The sequence below is a fragment of the Anabrus simplex genome, chromosome 1 (genome assembly GCF_040414725.1).
Source record: "Anabrus simplex isolate iqAnaSimp1 chromosome 1, ASM4041472v1, whole genome shotgun sequence".
NCBI lineage: Eukaryota > Metazoa > Arthropoda > Insecta > Orthoptera > Tettigoniidae > Anabrus > Anabrus simplex.
In genome coordinates this window covers 849,162,333-849,182,492 of record NC_090265.1, presented here as the reverse complement: position 1 = coordinate 849,182,492, position 20,160 = coordinate 849,162,333, and positions in this window count along the sequence as shown.

Sequence of the window (20,160 nt, the reverse complement as noted above, 5' to 3'; positions counted from 1 at the left end):
CCATTAGGGGGGCATCTTGGAATCTTTAAAACTCGTGAGAAGATTCGTGAAATGTTCATCTGGAAAGGTATGGACGGTGAAATCCGTGAACTAGTGAAGGCTTGTAAATCCTGTTTGCTTAGTAAACCAACCAGGTCCACCAAGGTAGGCCTTTTGTCTTCTCATCAAGCGTCGCGCCCCATGGAACGCATGTATATTGATTATGTAGGACCCTTCCCCCAGTCAAAGGGAAATGCCAACAAGTTCATCTTTGTATGCGTAGATGGTTTTACAAGATTTTCCTGGTTATTTCCGACTAAGCTGGCTACCGCTCAGTCCACCATTACTTGCCTAAATTCTATTTTTGCTTCTTTTGGTCCGTGCCAATATATTGTGTCTGATAATGCTAAGGCGTTCACATCAAATCTTTTTCGTAAATTCTGTTTTGACTTGTCCATCTCTCATGTAACTACTTCTGCTTATTACCCTCAACCATCTCTGGCTGAACGGGTTAATCGTAATCTCAGGTCCGCGCTTATTGCTTATCATCATGAAGATCATTCCAGGTGGGACACGTCCCTGCATTGGTTAGCTTTTGCTTTGAATTCGGCTGTTCATGAATCTCACAAGTTTACTCCAGCTTCTTTGATGTTCAAGTTCGTTCCCAACACGCCGCTCTCTAACTTCTGGTCTCTGAGTGACATTCTACCCGAGACAATAGATCCGGATAATATTAAAGATCTTTGGAAGAAGGCTAAAGCCAATCTTAAAGTCTCTCATGAAAAGGTTAGGGAAAGATATGATCGTGGACGGAGACCCACCCATTTGAAGGTAGGTGACCAGGTGATGGTCAAGAATTTTGTTCCCGCGGGCAAGCTTGCCCCCAGATTTCATGGGCCGTGTATCATTCTAGATTTCCTTACGCCGGTCACATTATTATTAAGCAATCCAGCCACCGAGAGGATATTTAGGTTTCACCTGTCACAGGTGAAACCGGTGTAATTTCTGGGTTAACTTGCTTCATATAATCGTGAAAGGAATATGAAGGTAACATTTTTTTGAGTTTTCACTTTTAAGGCATTCTGCCCCTTCTATAATATTTTGTTTCATATGTAAGTTTTTTGTAAACCTTCCCCGCACGGTTAAACTGCCATCCTATCCTTGCCACGGCCATTACCACGCTCCCGTCTCCTGCTCCACTACACACAGTGGCTCGCATCTGAAATGAATTTCTGCACGCCGCTGGCCCCTCAACCTCTCCACAAAGCCTGTGCCCTCAAAAATGATGATGGTCCAACAATTCTGCCGCCTAGCTTTAATGTTTCAGTGCCCCCGCAGCCGCGCGGCGCCGTGCTGCGACTGGGATAGAGGAAGGGCCCCCTCTTCCCCAGCGAGGACGACATGTGCACGGCGAGCCGGAGCCCTCCTCCCGGCCAAGGCTGATGTGCGGCGCACGACCTGCTACTGGCCCGCATCCTGTATATGTTCACCGCGGGCGCGGCGTGCTTCAACACCTCTACTCCTCTCATAGTGCGGGCGAGCGTTATCTCAGGGTACTTGAGAGGTCCGAGCGGCCTCCTCTGGACACAAGCTGCAGCGGCCGGTCTGGCCATCCAATTTAATTAACTACATGGACAATTACTATCAGCAATTACTATACCTGAGAATTCAACAACAATATCTGGTGGACTTAGAAAATTTTTCCTCAACTTTAAAACTAAAGTTTTCCTTCTGAATTCAACTTCTACAAACATTAAGACAGTACTTCCGCTGTTACTACAAGAAATTTTGAAACTGAATCAAACTAAATTTCAACCATTTCGATAAATGCTTCTGCAATCAATCTTCGTATCCACATCATAACTTGCACCTTGTTTTCAAACAAATTTCATGTGTCACCCCTGGAGGAACCTTTGGGGGGGGGGGGGGAGGTCTGTACCGGGCGGTAGACCTCCATGCCGCTTATTTAAAATTTGCGCCTGTTGAAACTCCTCTGCTGGAGGAAGTCTGAACTTTATCTACGGTATTAATTTTCTACCTTCTCAGAAGATGTCACTACCTGGAAATTTTGGAGTTTTTGAACTGTGTCATTTTCGACGTATTTTTGTTTTGCTTGTAGTAAGAAGTGTGAACTTTCTCTTCTAGAGGACACTACTGAAGATCAACAATAGTGCACCCTAGTGCGGAGTGAAAGAACTGTTTTTTTGGAGAAAATTGAATTTCAAAAGTTTGTTCTTTGCTAAATTTCTTTCAGTCATTGTTTAAGTTGGCAATATTAACCCTTTCTTTCCCCTTGTTTTGAATTTAGCCAATCCCGAATTTCTTAAATTAATTTTCCACCAATGATGTGTTTCTTCTTCATCTTGTGTAGGGGTTTTCTTTAACCACCAATAAAAGATTGTGGGCGGGTGTTTTCCTTCCTAAAACGCCTCGAACTTTCCGCGAGAGTATATAAACTGCTGATTTTAGGGTCTCGGCGCCACTTCTGTTCCATCTTTTCGTGTGTAAAGTACATAGCAGGGGGCGGGAAGCGCCTCTTTCTTCGGCGGCAGTCAACAACCAGGTAATGGCCGATTAATTACTTCTTTTCTTGCTTGCTCAGCAGTTTAACTCTCGGGGCGGGTCCGAAGTTTTTCCATTATGTAACCTTCCTTAAAATGTAAAGAAACTTGTATCTATTCTATCTTTTAAGCTACATATTGGGATAGAGAGTGCTTAACCTTAAAGGAATAGTAAGAGAAGAGGTGAAGGATATCTGTACAACAGAACAACTAAAGCAGATGTTCCAGAACCAGTCATCAAAGTTCGAAGAGTTGGAGAGATGGATAAAGGGAAAAACCGAAGAGGTAGCTATAAAGGCAGGAAAGAATGAGGAAGAAATGAGAAAGTTGAAGGAAAAAGTCAAAAACCTGGAAGAAGAAGTAACAAAATTGAAGAAAGAAGAGGCTAATAGTGGACGAGAACGAGTGAAGAAATGTATTTTCATATATGGAGTGAAGGAAGAGGCAAAAGAAGACAAAGTTGAACTTATATACAAGGCGGTCGATGTAATTCAGGCTAAGATGAAGATCAACTTTAGCGAAGCCGATATCGACGATGTGGAAAGGGTTGGAAAAGTGAAAGGGAACAGACCGATCAGAATGAAATTGATATCAACACTCATGGCGGAAATTATAGTAAGAAACGCGAACAATCTTCAAGGTGAGAAAGTATGGGTGAGAAAAGACATGGGAAGTGAAGGTAGTAAGTGCTTCAATACATTAAGAGCCCACCTATTTAGAGCTAGAAGGCAAGGGCTCAGAGCACACATCAGGGGACAGCAGTTGATAGTTTCTAACGGAAAATGGGTAAGGCGATGGACAGTGGAGAAGCTACAGGTGATTGACGAAAATCTAAAACGAGAAGAAAATATGTCAACAGACAGGAGGACAGAAGACGAAACAACGCGGGTCAGGGAAGCAAGTAAGGAGCGTATGTCTGGGGTCAGTGTACCGACCAGTCCAGTAAGCAGTGCGGAAGCCGAAATGGGGAGTCAGCAAGTGCCGGCAGAAGTCGACTTACAAGATCAAGGCAGTTTAAATATAAGTAGACAAGTGTCCAATAAAGAACAAGGAACACGCGAGGAATCAAAAAGTAGAGATGTCTTGAATAGAGGGAGAAGTTTAAGCCTAAAAGATTTATGGGGTAAAAAAAATAGGCTTCCAGAAGACAAAGATGACAGACTGCGTGCCAAAGGTCAAAAGAAAATTGGAAACGGAACAGATGAGGAAAGAGCCATAATAACAAGAAGTAAAAATAAGGGAGATAATCGAGAGGGACGGGAGGGGAAGTCATAGCTAGACTGGAAGGTAGGATTTATAAATATTGAAGGGCTATTAAATAAACTGGGTAATGAGGCAATTATTAAAACGATAGAAAGTTTTGACATTGCGGCCCTATTAGAGACCTGGCTTGAGTTTGGGAAAGAGATAAAATGGAAAGGGTACGAGGTAAAGTATAAATCTAGGAGAAGAAAGAGCAACAAAGGGAGAGTTCCGGGAGAAATAGCGCTATTAATAAAAGAAGAGATTAGCGAGTTAGTAGAAGTGGTTGATAATCAGATGGAAGAAGTAATTTGGGTCAGGTTTAGCAGAGGGAAGGAAAGGAAGATATGTATGGCCTTTGCTTATTGCCACCCACAGAACTCTGCCTACGCGAACGAAAATTTCTATGAGGAATTAGTTATAGAAGTGAATACCATAAGAGGGAAATTTGATGAAGATGGATTGTTGTTATTCGGGGATTGGAATGCCAGGATAGGAGAATTGTGCCCTGTCTACAGTAAAGAAGACGAGATGACGATGAGGGTAAGAAGGCAAAGTGCAGACAAAGAAAGGAATGGGTATGGATCGAAACTATTGGAGCTATGTGCGACAGGCCAATTTTATATTTTGAATGGCTGGTGGGAAGGAGATCGAAGGGGTAAGCTAACCTTCATTACGGAACAGGGGGGGAGTGTGATTGATTTAATATTGTGCACAGAGGACATGTTAGAGTATATCAAAATGATACAGATTGGAGACTGGGTCGAGTCCCATCATGCCCCAGTATGGGTAATGTTAGAAAGAAGCGAGGGGAAAATAGAAGATGAGGAGGAGGCAAAGGGATGCATGGGGAAGGGCATTAGTCTCACTAAGTACAGGTGGACGGAAAAGACATCACAGGAGTGCTTAACCCTCTCGAGCTCCCACTCATATTGTTTTGAGGTGAACTTATTTTCTCAACCTATTCTTCCTTAACATTATGTAAATTTGTTTCTTTCTAAAGTCACCTCTTTAGTATGGGATTAGCCCTTGCATCAGTGGCCTAGAGCCAAATTAGGTTTTGAAACAAATACATTAGGAGTGCGGATCGCCTCCTCTCAAATTGTTATTTTAGAGGTCATGTAATTATCCTTTTATCGTTTAATAGACCTCAGTAGGTTGGGTATTTTACCCCTGTGCTTACGTCCTTAGAGGACAGCTTGAAAGTAGAGTTAGGTGTGGCCTTGTGATAGGCTCAAAACTTTGAGAGCGGATCGCTCTTTTGCAATTTGTTTCTGCGTGCCTCTAGGAGGTATTACTGTGTAATTCGGAGCAAGTGCTCCTGGGCATGATTGGGGTTTTCTGCCCCTTTGCTAAACCTTATGTACATGTAAATTCGGGCTAACCGCTCGAGAATTGGAAGTTCGGGGCCCGAAGCCCAAAACCTGTAAATACTATTGTTGCTCTTTGTTGCCTTGCTACTCTGTACCTGCCATTCTTGTTATTTCTGAGTTTGAAAAGAAAATATAACCTTGTTAAATTTTAAATTAATTTTACTTTCGTAGCTTGAGACCTGTTCACCACCCCGCACCTTCTTTCACCTCTAACTACCACAAAAACACGGTAACAATAATAATAATAATAATAATAATAATAATAATAATAATAATAATAATAATAATAATAATAATAATAATAATAATAATAATCATCTTTCAATACGGGTACCAATGTGGCCTATTTGATAGACGTTGCTGCCCCACTGAACCACAACATTCAAACCACCCAGACGGAGAAAATTAATAAGAACACAGCTCTGGGAGAGGGGGTTTGGAGACTAAACCGCACAAGAGTGATATCGGTATGGATATGCCGTCATCTACACTTATCGTACCGAGCGAATTGGTCGTGCTGTTAGGGTCGCGCAGCCGTGAGCTTGCATTCGGTAGGTAGTGGGTTTGAACTCCATCATCGGCAGCCCTGAAGATGGTTTTCCGTGATTTCTTATTTCCACACCGGAAAAATGCTGGGCCTATACCTTAATTAAGACTACAAGATTGCTTCCTTCCCAATCCTTGCCCTTTCCTATTCCATCGTCGCCGTAAGACCTATCTGTGTTGGTACGACATAAAGCAAATTTTTATAAAAATGGTCTGGAAGACCTAGATATGACGCATCTACTTGCAAGCTTGCAGAGAGCAGTTTTGTTGGACATACGCCATATAGTCAGATTGATTTTGAAACAACTATGACATAGTCTACGAAATACTTGATTATGTAATCAGTACTATATATATTGGTATGGTGTGGTTTGGTAATGTTTTATTTTACCTGGAAAGATTCAGGCCTTCAGGCCTTATCTTCCATCTAATCAGGCACTGAAATATATATACATATTACATTTTATAACTTCACAGTGATTATATTGAATACAAATTAAATTAATACAAGATTGATGAGTGTTGAGATTAAATTAAGATAAAATAAATCAGATATATTAAAAGGAATTTTTAAAAAAACTAATATCCTACATGTAAAAGGAGATAGTACATAACATTCAATAACATTTGGAAAGCAAAACGGTTAAGAATTTTACACTGATCTTCCACCAGGGCATCCATCGCAATAGAATGGTTGTGAGTAGCAGCATCAAGTTTACATATGATGCTTACTGTTGCATAAAATGTCTCTAAAGTGCTTCCTTGGAAGTGCGAATAGTGCTTAACCCTCAGATACATTCGGGAAGGAAGTTACACTCATGACGGGCAATTACTGTGAATGAATTATCGTAGATGGCAGTTCTATGAGTAGGTAAAGCAAGGATGGACTTATTAGTAGATCTGGTGTTAAGGCTGTGATACGATGAGAGGTATTTGAAATATGAATTAATGTAAAATGGCTGTGAAAAATGAATTCTTTTATGGAGATGGCACAGGGTATGCACAGTGTGACGGATTTCTAGTCGGGGCCAAGATAGTCTGTTTTACGAAGGAGTTACATGGTCATAGTGCCGTAGGTTAAAGACGTTTCTCACACCTGCATTTTGACCACTTTGTCGGCTAATCTCAGTATTCAGTTACACCATATTTATATACTTTATTTAAGAAGAAATAAATAATTAATTGCATTATAATGATGATGATAATAATCTGAAGTCATTTCAATTGCTATTTATTTTAGCAGACGTCGGGATCCCGGGATTTGTCCCTGCACTTTTCGCTACCCAACGATACGGACTCGTATTACTTCAATACTCCTACATTGATTACGGCCCAAGCAACTGCCTTTGTTGACAATCCTTCTTAACATAATATGATTATGCGCACACGTTCACATGTAGTCATTGCACGTCGGAACGAGGAGACAAAGACTCATGATCGAACCCACTATCTTGAGATCAGAAAGTCTTCTGAGCATGCGAGGTGCTCTCGTATCCAGAAATATAGTCCAACCCTCACTGAACGGAATACAGTTCACACTTCACTCCGAATGTAATCCCTAATGTTTAATAGTTCCGGCTCGTTAAATGGGATCTCCATATCTCTTTTGTTGCTTTTGTAGCTACTCGGGGTTTCTTTCCAAGGATGAAGGAACGTAGACAACCCGCCAGGAGCTCCGTCTGCGAGTCCTCATTACAGCAGGCGGCAGGCAGGACTCCCGTCTTCCTCATTGTCACAATTAAAGATTGTCGTTTTGCGTTCGCCTTAAACCTCTTGTAATGCGCCGCAGTGAACACGGCAAGAGAAACAAACAGAATGAGCAAGAAAGAAAAAAATGCAAGGAAAATCCTAGTCCTAAACTTGGAATAATTCGAGCCTAAGGGTAAACGTATTTTCTGATTTATATAATAGTATCAAGCATTAAATTAACTTTTAAATGTCATACAAAGAAACATAGATGTAAAAATAACAGTTTTGTCTGTACATTGCTCAGAATTTAAAAGAATTGTATTTCTGTATCGGTCATTTCCACAGTAACAATGATATGCACTTTTGACTTTTCCGTCGTCTCTGTCTGGTTGCATGTAGTATATACGCAGCACTAGAAAGTGGTGGTATAGAACTGAATGAAAATCGGTATCTAAAGTCGGGGAATGAGGCACTGCAGTGTAGGCTATAAATATTTTTATTCACGCAGAATAAAATGGTAGTTTAGGGAAAGGGCTAAAATGAATTGATCAAATATTTACATTATTAGTGGTCCTATCGATAAAAATTATGTAGATTTAAATTCACGATCATTTATGTCTTGTAAATTTTTGCCGTGCCGGCTGTGAAAACAGACATATTCTTGAATTTCGATTTTTTTTGCTAAGCCCATGTCAGTGCTGAACCGTGAGGAAATGAGAGAACAGAATGTAATGAAAATCGGTATGTAAATTCTGGAATTAAGGTGCTACACTCTAGGCTATAATCAATTTTATTCACGTCCATCCGTCCTATCGGAAAGTGTTACATAACAAAAGTTATAGATACTACAAGTTCTAAACATTTATTTGTTATAAAAGTTTACCGTACCGACTATAATAACAGCATTCATGAATTAAGACTTTTGTTGCTTGTTCCATATCATCGTCGAGCAGTGCTAACCTGGGAATATTGTTTAATCGTGTTAATTGGCGCCGGATTTTGTCATGAGTGTTTAAGTTGTAAAACTGCGTAGTCATCGGTCCATATCGACTAGGAAAATTGTGAAGATGATTATAAAAAATGGGAAAAGGTCGTAAAGGAAGGATCGCTTGAACAATAAGAAAAGAGGGAGCCACGAAAGAATAATAATAATAATAATAATAATAATAATAATAATAATAATAATTGCCATACGTCCCACTAACTACTTTTACGATTTTCGAAGACGCCGATGTGCCGGAATTTAGTCCCGCAGGTGTTCTTTTACGTGCCAGTAAATCTAGCGACACGAGGCTGACGTATTTGAGCACCTTCAAATACCACCGGGCTGAGCCAGGATCGAACCTATTAAGTCGGGGTCAGTAGAGCAGTGCCTCAACCATCTGAGCAACACAGACCGGCTGAGCCATGAAGGAAAGAAGGGTTCTCTTTATATTAGATTCTCTAATATCTCAGACTGAAGAAAAACAAATATGAAGGCCTACCATACCGAAAGCTCATATAACTGATCAAGAATAACATCACATTGACTATTGTTGTGATGTGCACTGTCTCTTCTGCTGCCACTCATTTCCGATAGATGTGATTACTGCTGCCACCCGAATAAAACAGCATGTCTGTATATTGGCGGAAATTAGTTGGGGAGTTAGATGACTTTGCACATGCTCTATGATTGCTCCGTCAACGACGGTTGTCAGATGACTAGCCTACTGCCAATTTATTCCATTCATTGGCCTAGGGCTGTTTCAGGATGTGATTTGAGAGGGCGAACCGCGAAGGAGAGAGATAGCCAGTGAGTGGGAAACAGATGGAAGAAAGTGAGGCATATGGACTGCACATTTTATGAGACAGAGAGTTAAAAATCAAGAATTTCAACGGGAGTGAAAGCTGAATGGCCTCAGGACGTGAAAGTAGCGAGAATGATCGCCAGGACAAACTGGTGGGAATAATGGTGAGAGGTACTCGGATTGAAGAGATAAAGGCTAAGTCAGGAAATGCCTGGATTGATGAAGCTGTACGCATAAACCGCCTTCGGTGGTGGGGTCATGTGAGGTGAATGGAGGATGATAGTTTACCTAGGAGAATAATGGACTCGATCATGGAGAGTAAGACAAGTAGAGGAAGACCAAGTTGACGATGGCTAGACTCGGATTCTAATGATTTAAAGATAAGAACTAAACGAGGCCACTGTGCTAGTTACGGTTAGTAAAAGCCTTGCAGACTGAACGCTGAAAAGCATAGCAGTCTATTGCCTAATGAAGACATATGCATGTTTGTTTTATTTACGCGATCCGTTCCATGGTGTGTGTTCTAAATTTATTCCTGTTTTCTTATAAATCTACTATTTATAATTATGAATACAACTTCCCCCATGAGGATGCTGTCACAGGGACAAAGTATTTCAATTACAAATATTATACAGCGTGATTCATTCGCCTCTCCCAATGTAGTCTTATGCAACCCACAATATTCATTGTCCTCAAAACATCTGCCCTACCGGTATGCTCTGAAAACACATCCAGATATCTAGGTATTCACCATGACAGTACGCCGTAATGCTATACTCATATTAAACACTGGAATACGTGTGTGTGCCTTCTAGATCAAATGAACCTGACATATTAACATAGTTACACGGTAAAAGGACCTTGCTACATTATTTCAAGGCGTCATGTTTTGCGAACGGATGATATAACATTTCGCTAGGATTCAAAATCGTGAGCGAAATGTACTCACTGAACATTAGTACCATACGCCTGCAGGAGAATAGCACCCCTATAACCACGTGCACCTTTGTTGGGCTGCAGCAAACGATACTGTAAGGGGCTACTGAATCACACTGTATATTCAAAAGTCATTGGTGAATTTGCTAGACTGTGTCCAGTAGAAAGGATAGCGAAGATCACAAGGCTCTAGAATAAATTTGGAAATATACAAACAGTCAGATGCTATGTTATCGCGGAGTATCGTTACTGAACCTCGTATTGCGGCGAGAGCGATGTCGTGAAGTCGCGTCCGGTTGAGGCGAAGAGAATCCCAAAGTTGTGCTTCGAGCATCAATTATGTGTCCATGGACATAGATGTTATCTAGGCGATATTTGCTTTTATAATTGTTCACGGTTGGCTAGCAAATAGACGTCATCTCTGCGCCCACCTCTTAAAGGCTGACCAACATGTAACTCGAAGCTTGCTGTTGTGGGATCTAAGATGAGTCCTCGCTTGCTAGCTCATTCAAAGGCTGTCATGTCAATACGCCTTTTACTCCCATCTGTAGCCAGGCCAGAAACCTCCTCGTGCACTGTGAAAGCGTGAAAGAGAGGTGATGACTTAAAAATCTTCTTCTTCTTCTTCTTCTTCTTCTTCTTCTTCTTTTCATACCGCTTTTTCTCACACCTGTGGGGTCACGGGAGCAAACTGCGTCTCACATGTGGATTTGGCCCTGTTTTTCTGCCAGAGGCCCTTCCTGACGTCAACCCTATATGGAGGGATGTAATCACTATTGTGCGTTTTTGTGGTGGTTTCTGAATATGATGAGAAGAGTGTTGGAACGGACACATACACCCAGTTCCCGATCCAGAAGAATTAATCAGAAGCGATTAAAATTCCCGACGTGGCCGGGAATCGAACTCGGGACCCTCTGAGCCAAAGGCCAAGATGCTGACCATTCAGCCAATAAGATGACTTAAAATGCATTTCGTTTATTATTATTGTTATTATTATTAATAATAATTATGGAGATTGATAATTCGACGAAATGATCCGTTTAGTGTGGTTGTAGCAGATGGTCCCTTATCGCCGTCGTTAAACGAGAAGTTAGAGCCATACTGTAGATAGCAGGTGACCCAGCGGGAAACAAAGTTTGCTGGGAGATGTACCGTTTTAGAAGGAAGATAAAAAGAAATTGCTCCGTAAAATTGTTTTCTTCCTTCTCTTTCCATTCCCCTTTCATTACTCTTTGTTAGTTGAAAACTTACTCTTGAGAATTCCCTACAGTCTAAACGCACGACCGTTTCCCTTCGGACTCTTTGGCCTTTTCAAATTTCCGCAATTTAGGGGCCTTAGGATTCTCCATGCGGTATTACAAGAAGTATTTACTAATAATGTGAAATGGGTGGCTAACAATGTATCATAATATTATAGACTACCCATTTTATTTCTTATTTTAATTCTTAGAGTTTAAATATCTAGTGAAATATGGCTCGATAAATATATAACTGAATTCAATTAAGGAGATATATACTATGATTCTGTCATTGAATCGCGGACACTTGTATGTGAAGATCGCAATTTATACACTCAAAAATTTGGTGACTTTAGGGCTCTTCGTCCACTATTACACTTAACAACATACGAAGCAAAAGCAAGGTCATCTCCGTACAGAACATGAAGGCCCTTGTAGGGGTAGAAGGTAAAGGCTTCCACTAACCGTAACCTGGGCACTTCATGATGTACAGTGGTTAGCTCTACGACCGACCGCCTTTGCCCCAGGAATTAAGATGGCACTCATTTTTGGTGTAGTCTGAGTGAACCTCAGGGCCATGAGCACATCTGGAAGTGGAAATCTCGTTTCTTAAATTTTACTACTTCCTGAAGGGTTTCGAACCCATGTCCTTCCGGGCAAACCGAGTACGCCTTTACCGCTTGGGCCAGGAATTCCCTTAACAACATACAATGTAAGGATTTTTATAGTATCAGATATTATGATAGGCGATCGATAGACCGCATTCGAGCCAACATATACCTGTGCAGACTTTTACGGCGATGATGTTGCATGATAGACTCTTATGGAAGAAAAAATCCACATCGACGACCCCAAACACAAATTCAATATCTGCTGGCAGTGGTGAGTATTATTTTCAGGCAAAGTGCTCCCAGACAATCAAATCTGTTCAGTACCTCACAGAATTTTCATCACACAACATCCTTGAATAGTCTATTTAATAAGTGCCTCATCCAGGTTATGATGGCCAGACTATGATAACCATGCTGGGTGAACGATTATTATAATTATTCCTTAACACGCAGAAAAATAGTGAAAATGTTTAAATGTTGTGATAAACAATTATAAGTAATGAAAGAACGCATAACCTTAAAAAGGAAGAATTCAATAATACCTAAATTAATATCCAAACAAAACTTAAGTTAATGTCAGAGTTATTAGTAACTAGGTTAAATCTAGTGAATCTGATGCGTAATAGAAAGTGAATGATTTTCTGTATTCCTTAATCCACAGGAAAATAATGATAAGTAAATGAATCAGAAATGTTGAAATACATAAGAGAGGATTGGTAACTTAAAGTGCATCTCTTTTATAATATCTTATTTCGTTCACTCACATTTTATTCAATTGTATGTTCTGTGGAAGAAATTACGTCTGGATGAAGATGCATACTTAACGTTGATATTTACCAAAATACAAAATCATAATTTCGAAAATGTTTCCAAGAATAAAATTTCAAAGCCATAACTCTGTGTGAACTAAAGTTAAATAATATTGAAATCAGGTTTGAGAGAGGAAAATCTGATTGTGTTCGGCACACCCTGAGCAAAGTACTGTGAAATTCACTTCCAGGAATACAAGCTATTCAGAACCATTTGGGGAGTCAGAAGGCCCTGAGGGTTATCTGAAACAGCAGCATGAATAGCAATAACGTAATGGTGTCAGTAGACTCTTTTCCGATTATTCCATGCACTTTCATGACCTGCATGAAGGTGTTGTTTGTTGCATTGGTATAATTTTACGGGCTAGTAATGGAAGAAAGATACCTTGGCCTTGAGAAAAGTACTATCCCGAGATTTGACTGGAATTGAAAATGGAAAACCACGGAAAACCATTTGGAGGATGGCCAACGGAGGATTCGAACTCAACTGTCTCTCAAACGCAGTGCTAGCAACCACAACTGACTGTTCCGCAACGCATGATATAACTTGTTCGGAGAAGGTGGTGGGAATACGAGCAAGAGGGTGGCCGTAAAAAGAGATGAAAATAATATTTGTAACAGAGGACACAAGCGAGAAGGGACTGCGTAAGGTGTGAGCACAGGATAGAAAAAATGGAAGAGGAAAGTTAGAATCAGTGACACCTAATTGAGGTGTGTTTTTTGTTCAAAAGGCGCTATATCCACCTTGAGAAAGTTGTGGGCAAAGTCACCTATGAAAAGATGGCACATAGAACGTAACCATGATAGGGTATGGTACAGATTTTAAAGGAATTACATCTTTCTGGTCTCGATTGTTCATGATATTCGACAGTATTCATCTTTTGTTATGCATGTGGACGAAATAATGAATGTTTTTCTTGAAGTGGAATTAGCAACTTTTGAAAAGTCACTCCTTAGTTATGAAAGGGGAAATCCTAACAAAAGAAGGAATAAGTTGCTGTACGTTTGTGTCTATTTCTTGGCACAGTTTAGAGGAAAAAGGAAACCACTTTTCTATTTTCGAGAATGAAATGATCACAAATATGTTTGTCGGTCATGACCATCCATTAGGGGCTGCTAATTTAGTTGACCACCTGCCATAAGGCATAGCCTGCACAGTTGTTAGGTAACATTGTCTGACCATAAATCCATAAAATAGATCACAACCTGCATGATTGCTAGGTTTACATACACTTCCGTCCCTCTAAATTCTGTAACGCAAATTTACAGATGAAACTCAGGTTTCAGACATGTTTATGTTAATATAACTTCCACCGATGACTGTCCAATTTATGGCAATTGTAGGGACGGTCAACTCCAACAGAAGCCCCGAATGTAATGCAAAATTTTGATAATTCCCTCGTATCCTTCTATCCCTAGTCATACACTGCCAATATACAGGGGAGTGTCTCTTCACAAGCCAAAAGTAATGAAGATGGGCCAATGATGTCAAATAATGACACGAGGTCAGTGTTCGCCCAGCTGCCATGGGGGACGTTGCCATTAAGCTAAAACTGAAGCACACTGGCTTCATGTTTTGTCTCTCACTGCACACAACTTGGCAACACCAAGATGGGTGCTGGCGTGAGCTACCCGGAATAGCCCAGGCTGCCGGCTGTTGTACGCTGAGAACCACATTAATTTCTTGTAAATATCAACTCGAACCACGAACTGACAAGTGATAACAATTGGAAATCATTTTAAAAATTGTATGAAATTATAAACATCACCCAAGGTACGTAATACCAATAACAAACCACTGTATCAGTTTTTTAAGGGAACTAAAGCACATAGCCAAGAGGACCAAAATCCTCTCCTCCTCCTTCATCCTACTCATCATCTTACTTCAACAAACCTCCAAAACCCGACGAATCTCCTGGCCACAGAGAAGGCGTTACATTCCAGGTGGGCCGCCCCTCCCCTTCAGGGATGTCTAGGCTGCTCTATATTGTTTTATGACTGTGACGCCGGCAACAGCACGGTCACAGTCTTCTCCCCCACACAGGCCCAACCCTACATCACCTGACTGACCTAGCGCTAATATCGATGTCGTTTGGCCACCACGGTCTTACTTTAACTAGTCGTGTTCTAGTGTGGAAGCTCTTCAAATGTGAGTGATGTTGAGTTACGGCATACAATGACTAGTGCATCTTGGTGCTATCTATCTATCTATCTATCTATCTATCTATCTATCTATCTATCTATCTATCTATCTATCTATGTTTGTATCCATCACCCCCTGTGGGTGGGGATGCAAACGAAGAATACACCCACGGTATCCCCTGCCTATTGTAAGAGGTGACTAAAAGGGGGCACCAGTGGACCACTTGTGATTAGTACCGTTTAGTGTGGAACACCATGGGCCGACGTTACTTGCGACTAATACCACCATTACGCGATGAAGACCATGGGTCGACTTTACTAGCGATCAGTACTACTACATGTGACTGGTTGTGTTCCCTTTTAGAGCAAATAATCACTACTAACTAAGGAACGCGAACCGCTACGGCCTCCTGCTGGGTCTGAGATTAGTATCAATGGGGGAGGATTACTGTGAGAGTAGTACCATTATATGAAGAACACCATGGGTCTGTGTTGCCTGTGAGTGGTGATATTATGTGTAATACAAGGTGAGCCTACGTTGCCTATGATTAGTACCGCCGTGCGAGAAACACTAGGAGTATACGTGACACGTGATTAGTTGCACTAAGTGAGGAAGGCGATGGGCCTGTATTGCTTGTGAGTAGTACCCGTATGTGCGAAACACCATAGGTTTGTGTTATCTGTGACTAGTGTGTAACATACCATGGGTCTACGTTACCGGTGATTAGTACCACAGTAGGAGGAACACCATGGTTCTGCTTTACTGGTGATTAGTACCAATGTGAGAGGCCGGTGACCTAGATTTTGGATCCCTATAGATAATAACATCATCACAGTAATTAAGGCATTGTGAATTCGATCCAGTATTGTTTTTGTTTCACGATCATTTTTTTTCATTATCGTTCGTTTTAAATTCTAGCCAGTGGATATACTTTGAAGCTTAAATAATATTAATTTCGTTGCACCTCGTACAATTAGGGGCCGATGTCCTAGCTGTTAGGCTCCTTTAAAGAACAAACATCGTCTACTATCTCTCTATCCATTTGTTTATTTATTTATTTATTTATTTATTTATTTATTTATTTATTTCGACTTGCCCCAACTGGAGATTGCTCCTGAGGATAATATATACAATAAAACAAAACATTAAAACAAGATAAACTTAAAAAGTAATTTATGATGTGCTTTTTGTTTAAAGGGTCTTAACATCTAGGTCATCGGCCACTAAAAAGTAACTGTGAGGAGCTGAATACTTATAGGTTGTTCAGTATATTTCACATACGTGGTTTCATTAGAAAGTTTGGAAGGTTTGATTCTTCAGGATTTTGATTAAATATCTGAAGGAAAACACTGTAACTTCTCTGCCCAATCGAGGTTAAATGATCTCCAGAGCTTGACGAAAAATAGAGGAACGGTTCCTCTAGCGCCAACAACTAAAACGATGACTTTGGCAGCAATCCAACTGGAATTCATGTTGATAGAATGGGATGGTTCGTTCATATGTTCCTTTGCTTTGCTTGGGAACCTCATTGGTTTTACTTATGGGGTCTCTTATTCTGCAACAGTGCAGTGAGGAAATCAACGGCCAACTTCACTACTTACCATGCCTTACGACATTTGCGGTTTTCCTTGAACCACATAACCCTCAGTGGTGCAATTTGAAAATCCTACTGGCCTCCGAGCTGAAAAACAAATAAAACACTCACGATTGAAGGCAAGTTGCAAGGAAAAAGTACACATGCGTGGAGAGGACCGGGTGTGGAACATCCGACGGAGGATTCAACTGTCACGATACAGCAAACCTGGTACGGAAAGTGCAAAGTAGGATAGTGTTTCCGTAAGGTGCAGGCAAGAAAAGACGAACAAGATAATTCTGCCAACCCTATGATGTAGGGGTAGCGTATCTGCTTACTACACGGAGACCAAAGGTTTGACTCTCAACTAATGCAAGGATTTGGGCTGAAAAGAGTTTCACGCCTTCAAATAAGGAGATGTCTGATATGAAGTGCAGCGGACCCGGTTACGTCTGAGGATACCATCATTCTGTGCACGCGACACACCTGTATCTGGAAGCCATCTGTTGGGGGCAGGTGTCGTCTAAGGAGACCAAATAACTAAGAATTTGTGACATTTGGACATAAGATTGTAAACCTCGTAGTATGTCAAGCTGATGAAAGAGAAACTGAATTATACCACCCTCCGGCGACGAGTTAGTAATGTTTGCCACGTTTTAGAGTGAATAAGAGAAGGAGAAAAGTGGGATGAAAGCTGAAAGAGATAGGTATAATTATAGAACTAGAACTATGGAAAGAAAGAGTGAACGGATTATGAGATTTGAATGATGAACTGTTTGTATGTGTGTAGTGTAAGTCTATGTAGAATATAGTGATGTAATGTAAGTCTATGTGGAATATAGTGATGAGAATATAAGTAGTGACTTAGGTAGGAAAAGGAAAGGTTTAGGTAAATAGGAAAAAAGAAGGGGTGTAACTAACTAGTTAGTTTAGTTAGATAGAGAGGTAGTGTCTTGCTCATGGGGTTGGCTATGCGTTCAGGGCGAGATGCTTCACAGTAGATTGAGTAGGAAATTAGTTACAATGGTGAAGTATTGTATATTGTTAAGTTGTATGTATAGGCCTATAGGGTAATTTCATTTATGTTAAGTGATACGTTGGAGTAAGCGAGATTTTGGAGTGTATGATGCAAGATGTGAGAGGGAGAGATAGAGCTGAGCTATCCCAAGGAATTGGCGATTCAGTACGTCTGCACGGGTAGAGAGAGAGAGAGTAGGTGAGGGTAAGTACGCTGTCAATGTGACAGTGAAATGAGAGGCGAGTAATGGTATCCGTCTTGGCAGGAGAAGAGAGTTGTGACAGGCCGCGTGTAGAGCTTGTATCCGCTCACATGCGTCCTGTTACATAAGGAGTGGTGAGGATATAACATTGACAGCATAAGGAGCCTGTGAGTATGCGGTTTCTGGCCTCATGAGACATGGCTGGTAGTGGCATCCAAGGAAAGATGGCTTTTGTTCTACATCAGGGAGTGATGCCGCGACCAGTCAGATTTAGAATAGAAGTAGCATGGATTTAAAGTAGTTAAGTCGTTAGTTTAGTTAGTTGTAGAGGTAGCGTCTTGCATGTGGAGCTGGCTATCCGCTCATGTTGTAGATGGTCAGTTTCTTTATTACCTTATATCGATGTACTATGGTTGGCAAGAAAGGTATTTTTATATTTTAGATTTAATTGTCCAATAATTCTTACTTATAAAATAAAACAACTAATGGTGGATAATTTGTCAAATTAGCTGTTGCAGTCACCTAAATAAATAATATTTTCAAATAACAATTAAATTATTTGCACCTTTCATATACAGTAGAACCCAGTTTATCCGAAATAAAGGGAGTGGAGCCTTTTCGGTTGACGCGTTTTTTCGGATGACACATGGTAAATAATTTCGAAAGTTAACTATCGAAATTAAAATGCTTAAACTCTGTTAAACAAAGCTGCATACTGTATATTAACATTAAAATGGTTACATAATGTCACTCATTGTATGAAATCACTGATTTTCTTCTGAATTTTCTTGGTACAGCGCTGCTGTGCAGCTATGTCGCACCACCGTTTAATCAAAAATACATCAGCTGGTGTAGGTTCATTGCTTTGTTCAATAAGGCACAAAGTAATCTGAAATAATGATACATTTTTGTTACTGCTGAACTGAATACTGTATACAGTAATTTTATTACAGTACTGTAATAAAAGCATGTAGTGCTGTATTTTAATGAAAATTCGAAAAATCAATCTTACCTCCAATGCAAGTAATCCATCATCTAATGCAACTCGATTCTCAGAACTGCTATTGTCCAGGTCGGAGTCGTCTGCATAATCTTCATGGCGAATAATACAGTAATAGTAATTATGATAATAATAATAATAATAACCCGTGTGGGGATTTACCAGATACCTCCATCGGGCGCGTTCCATTGGAATTGGGGAAGCTCGCTGGCTCTGCCGCCAGCAGACTCAGAGGGAAATTAAATACCACCGTGAAAAAAACTGCTCCCTTGCCAGGGTTACCGCGAAGACTGGTAAATGACCAGAAGCTAGAAAACATCTTGAGGCAACCTCTAGGGCTAACAACCCTAGTTGTAAAAGGATGGGTACTCGTCCAAAGCAAAGCAAAGTCAAGTCAAGAAGCATGATGGCGCAACATTTCAAGAAACATTCCCCAGGGGTAAGTCTTCGGATAAATCCCTCGTCGTACGCCACGGCGCACGAGTCTCGTTCGGATTCTAGGGAAGACTCGACATCATGCAAGAGACGAGTCGGAGTGTCTCGGTGTACCCCAAAGGGTAAAAAACTCAGGCTAAATTCCAAAACCTTTCTAGCAACTTTCAATATAAACTCACTTACACAAACTTGAAAGCTGAAAACCCTCACCAAAGCTCTACACGAAAATAGGATACCCATAATGGCCGTACAAGAAACAAGGTACCCGGATGAAGAGATTTTTGAATCTGAAGGCTACCGATTTTTTAAGAGCAAAGCGCAAAGGGGGATCCTCAATGGAGCTGTGATGCTTTGAACCGTCTTTGCTGTTAGAACCAAGATCCTTAAATCGGTTGGAAATTTCGAACCAGTGATTGTCTATACTAAAAATTAAATGCGCGAACAAAACCTACGCCCTAGTTAACGCACATGCTCCTACAAACGATAAGAACAAGTCTGATCCAGACGAAGTTGATAATTTCTCGGACCTACTGGATAAAGATTAAACAAATTTCCCAAACACCATGTCAAGCTTCTTTTGGGTGACTTCAATTCCCAACAAGGTCGTGAACAGAAGTACAAGAAACTTATAGGAAATTACCCTGCTCACAAAAGTACCAATCCCAACGGCAAAATACTGGTATCCATTTGCGAAAATCACAACCTGCTGGTCATGTCAACCCACTTTCGCCATCTACCCAGAAAGCAAATGACTTGGCGTTCTCCCGTCCAAACTCTCGGAGAGTTCCAAATAGATCATGTGGCAATCTTCAGGAGAAACGGTCCTGAGATTATGAATGTCAAAGTAAAGAAAGGCATCAATGTGGCCTAAGATCACTATATGTCTCTGATCAAATTCAAACCAATTCCTGCAAACACAAGGAAGACAACCAAACATATCATACGCTTCCACAACGATACATTTCGGTAAAGGGTCGAGGAGTTCCAGGAGAAGGCTAGACCAAATGACTGTGACTTT